This window comes from Ostrinia nubilalis, chromosome 28, assembly GCF_963855985.1.
Source record: "Ostrinia nubilalis chromosome 28, ilOstNubi1.1, whole genome shotgun sequence".
In the NCBI taxonomy this organism is placed as follows: Eukaryota; Metazoa; Arthropoda; class Insecta; order Lepidoptera; family Crambidae; genus Ostrinia; species Ostrinia nubilalis.
The window spans coordinates 760,553-765,945 of record NC_087115.1 but is presented as its reverse complement, the minus strand read 5'-3'; the positions used below and the strand labels follow the sequence as shown (position 1 = coordinate 765,945).

Here is a 5,393-nt window from a genome sequence, read left to right as displayed (position 1 = left end):
TTGACATTGACTTGACACATTGATTTCCGTTCAGAAAACTGCCACAGAGCAAATACTATGTGATCACATTATTCCGTATTTGTAACAGGGCGTAGTCGTGGCGTAGTCATGGAGCCCCACTTAGATTAATAAAACTAAGGAGTTATTAATCTAAGGAGCCCCAGCAATTTATCAGTGCCCGCAAAATACGGAACAAACCAGAAACCGTCATAGCGCGTAAACACACGCGTAAATGTGTGAGTGTGTGACCGTGTAAATCCACCGAATCGGCGTGATTTGATTTAGTCAATGGCCGACTGATCTGTGTGGCCGACGCGCGCATTGTTTACATATCCTTCAGATTGACACTTATTAATTAAATTTAAATTATGCCGTCTTGTGTCGTTCCAACATGCAAGCATGCTACTGGGATCACGAAGAAATTGCATGGGATCACGTTTCATGTGTAAGTAGCACATTTCCAATTCATGTTAATTAAATAATAATTTTCCAAAAAATCACGGTTGCATTTTGTAAGTGTTGCCACAGATCAACGGAATATTTTACTCAACTTTTTAAAATATTTAATTATATTTGTTTGTAAAAAATTCACGCGTTTATTTTGTTAGCGTTACCACAGGATAATGGAATATTTTACCTACCTTTTTTGTTTTAATTAATTTTTAGTGTTTCCTCCGTGATAACCTGATTAATTCAAAATAATGTATTGAATTTATTTTTACTATTACTCCCTAAATAATGAGGACCAAAATGTAGATATCATAATATGTGACTGTATAAATTTTAGCTTTCCAGTTGACGAAGTAAGGAAATCAGAATGGACAAAAATAATTCGAAGAGCACGGCTAGATGATTTATGGAAACCATCGAAGAAAAGCCTAATTTGCTCAATTCACTTTGAGGAGCAATATTTTTATGAGACGCCAGGTGGTTATAAAAGACTATACAAAAAAGCTGTTCCAAATAGGGTATGTGTGTCTATTATGTTCTGGCATCCTTTTTTAAGGGTTTTAATTTTATGAGCGTTAGAGAAAATTATAATGGTTTGTTCTTCGCAGATAGATGCCAGTAATTTAATTAAAAAAATAATGTACTGTTACAGAAGATGAATTTACCTCCAGAAACGTCCGAGACACCTGTTGGAATATCAGTACCTTTAGTGCTCAAAAGTGTAGGTTATTCTTTTTACAAGCTTTATATTGACTTCACTTGTTAGTATGTGTGGGACAAATCTTGCAACTGAATTTAAGACCAGTTCTCCTCAACCGATTGAGCTGAAATTTGGTATACTTATGTAAGTACGATGACAATGCAATGTTATGGTACTATTGAGCTGGTCTGATGATGGAGTCAGGAGGTGGCCATAGGAACTCCTAAACGAAACGGCGGAACCTCATCGAGTTTGGGTTCGTTGGGTTTGTCTTTTTAAACACTTTAGTGCTAGATGATCTCCAGGGCTCTGAGATTGAGATACAACTAAAAAGTGTAAAATAAAATTATAATAAAAAAAACTTTTTTAAAAACAAGCTTTATTCTGAAATGCAGTTGTACTAAAACGAAAAAAATAATTGTATGCTAGGTTCAAATTCATAATTTCGAAAGCTTGTAGCGCAAATAGAAAAAAAGAAGAATAAATTCCATGCGCGATACAAGCTTTCGAAATTATGAATTTGAACCTAGCATACAATTATTTTTTTCGTTTTAGTACAACTGCATTTCAGAATAAAGCTTGTTTTTAAAAAAGTTTTTTTTTTATTTCTTTTCTTTTTCATAATGTTCAATAGCATGACTGTTTTTAAGTGTTTACAGGCTTTGACTTGTGTTTCAGGAACCTACAGGATCAAATACAGTGATTGATAATGTAAATAATTTGGATTTGGTCCCAGAAAAATACAATGCATCTGTGGGAATATCTGGACTTTTGATACCTAAAACTGTAAATATAATATAAAATTATATAATATAGATAAAACCGTATATTAACGGTTAAGGGGTACTTATCAGCTATGATATTCCTTTTAATTTCATTATAATTATACATGCACTGAATTTCATACTTTCCCATATCCAATAGTAAGGCATTGGTATCCTAACTGATCAGCAGCAGCAATATTTGTATATTTAATATTTTAATTTTAAGTGATGATTGCTCACATACTTACTCTGATTTTCTTTCAGGAATTTCAGGATACACAGCCAGAATTGCCTACGGGATCAAATTCAAGCATTGGTGATGTTTCTGTACTTGAATCTCCAAGAGAAATTATACTTAAAGCACAGTTGCGCCGTAAACAAATGTTTTGTAAGCGATATGTTCGAAAAATAAAAACTTTACAACAAAAAATCAAACGGCTTGCTAAAAGAAATGAATCTTTAAAAAGTATCATAAGGAATTTAAAAAATAACCGGTAAAATTTAAAGTAAAATCTTTGTTAAAATTGTTCAAATGTTGCTTAAAATCAAATTGTTTCCTGTTTCGAGAGTTAAATATATCAAAAAGATGATTCATGTTACTAAGAAATAGTTCAGTTGGCTTGGAATTTTTTAAAGATGGATAGTTTGGCATCCTCCCTGCAAAATTGTAACGCCTAGTTGCCACGCTTCTACTTAAGACTTGACTAGCAAGTTTTACTTTCATAATATTATTGCGGAACATAAATGTCTTCGTGTAGGCTTGTTAGCGAAATGTAAGCCTTCGTTTTCTTGGAGTTTATTTAATTGACGTAAAAGATCCCAGTAAGTTTTATTGTTATCGTTGTCTAAAATTACTTTTTTAGATTCCCAATTATTTCGTACAAGCTTAAACACGCGGAGAGGGTCTAAAAATATAGCCACAGAATTGTTTAGCCTTACAGTTGTTTTCGCACTATTATACTTTCGCCGAAAAAAATATAAGCCTAATATTTAAAATCCCTAATATTACTGCCCTACACTACACTTTTGCCCGTAGTTTTGTAGTGTACCTAAAATTCCTTTATGCGATTTATTTCTCTTTTGGAGACGGCAGGTGTTTTTGTTTAATTTTTTTTTATAATTTTCCTATTTTGGAGATTAAGTAATGACCTTTTATTTAACTTTTTTTAGGAGTGTCGAATATAACGTTATAATCGTTTAAAATAACTAGCATTTGCCCGCGGCTTCGCCTGCGTTCAATTCAGTTGTCACAATCACAAATCATTCGAAATTGTAGGCTTATGTTATTCTGATGTATAAATAGGTACTGTTAAGTTTCTTCAAAGTCTGCATAGTATTTTTTTGCTTGAAAACTCGCATTTGCATGTATATTAGTAGGACTAGTTGATTTAGTAGGATATAATTATTCTAAAAGTTTACATAATAAAGTATTACCTTAAGTTTCTTTTTTGTTTTATTTATTTTATTTTATTTATTTATTTTATTTGGTGCACAAAACAGGGATACAACCATAACATACAAAGCATTTAAAGCAGGTTATACAATACAGTATAACTTGTTGCAGCTCCAATAACAAGTGCACACAACAGTACTTGGCACTCTGAAATGTTTATTTGACTTTTGTAATTGACTTTAAAATAATTATATTATACTTATGTATAATCATTATTTTCGTGTTTTTTACTTGTTTAACATCTTTATAAAAAAAATACGTAATTTTACCCCAAAAATGGGAGTGTCACACGGCGCTGGTAACACTGAAGCGGGTGGAGGGGCGCGGGCGGGGAAGTATTTTGGACACAAGGTCACGCACCATGAAGCTACAGATAAAAATGGAGGCCACACTCCGAATACCTACTTGAAGCACAAACTAAGTATCACTATCTCGCTCTCTGTGGGCAGACTCGCTCTTTCTAAATAAACAAAAAATATAAAATTGCTCAAATTCAATGAAACCAATGTAAAATCTTTATTTCTTGACATAGGTATCATTAAAAATGATAAGTGTAATTACTGGTAAAACGTTTTAGGAAGAAATTACTGTAAAAAATGTGAAAAATGTTTACAATGATCCAATGTCGGAAATCACGAAATAAACAGTTACGCGTGGAATCTTATGTCACTTCCAGGACACCACGTACTACCGCAACCACGCACTACAAAATTTTGCACCAATTCTTGTGATAAAACAATGATTATTTCCTGTAAACAATCTCAAACGAAATTAACTGCTTAATAAACAAAATAGTAAACAACCGCCATGATGGGCCGGATTGGGCCGATGTTGCCACATGGTACCGATTACCCAGGAATTGGGATTGTAATTCCCTGATTCGCCAACACATTAAGCCTAAATGGCCGACAATTTTGTGATTTTTTATTTAACTAGGTAATCTTAGTTTCTGTTGGTATACACAAATAATCAAGTAAATGTTAATCTGTGGTTAATCTCATTCGATGTTCACTTCATTCATTCAGAGTGAAAGAAGCACATGTATCAATATGTCAATGTCACTACTTTTTCTCCTTCCTTGGAAGAATGTAAAAGCTGCGCACGTGACATTGGCGGAATAGTGTGCCCTCAGTGGCGAAAAAACGCAAGTTCATCGCCATAAACCAAAGAAGAAGAAGAATGTAAAAGCTGCGCACGTGACATTGGCGGAATAGTGTGCCCCCAGTGGCGAAAAAACGCAAGTTCATCGCCATAAACCAAAGAAGAAGAAGAAGAATACAGTTTTTACTTTCTGAAACGGTTTTTTGTTATTTTCTCAAACCCCATTTCCAATAGTTTCAAATATTAATTATTTATTTTTTTAACTTCTGATTTGGTTAGTGAATTGGCTATTTCGAAGAATTTACAAGGAGATTTAAATCAGAAGATAGCAATACTACAGTTCACACTAAAAAGAGAGGTAGGGCCACAGAGAGCGAGATAGATATAAGTAGGTATTTGACTCAAGTTTTTGTTCCAACTCTGCCCTCCATTTTTATCTTTAGCTTCATGTCACGCACGCAAGCACGCACGTTGCCGCGAAGAAAATATGTCAATTAACTCCTTCGGTTTGTTCTGTATTCTGAGTCAGTGCCAAACTGCCAATGTTTAAAAAACTACTGATTGCCCGCTAATGAAAGGAAATAAATATATTTCAATCAAATTCAGTTTGAAAACTGGATTCTTCTAAACCAAGTTATATTAGAGAGTATTTTTTTAAAACCTGTGAAATAATTTGGTATCACATGTCTAACGCCAAATATGTCAGCTGTCCGGTGTCACATGTGACACCTGTCAAACGTGTACCCACAGATTAGAGAGTATGTCTAAAGACAGATAGGAAACGGCCCTAGTATTGGTTAAACGATAAACAAACTGGTACCGAGCTAGATTGTCCAGTAGGTGGCGCTGAATACAATATGGCGTCTGCCGCCCACAGATTAAATATACCTGTCATACTTTTTTATGATCCGTTCCTTTTCATGTA

The 5,393-nt window shown here is 33.9% G+C and overlaps 1 long non-coding RNA gene across 1 annotated transcript; it reads left to right on the top strand.

Annotated features, from left to right (window-relative positions):
• The first annotated feature begins 275 nt into the window (after positions 1-275).
• Positions 276-3,358, top strand: LOC135085525 (uncharacterized). The gene is made up of 5 exons (XR_010260149.1): positions 276-445; positions 788-968; positions 1,103-1,171; positions 1,829-1,936; positions 2,179-3,358. It is a non-coding gene; the product is annotated as an uncharacterized LOC135085525 (long non-coding RNA).
• Positions 3,359-5,393: the final 2,035 nt, after the last annotated feature.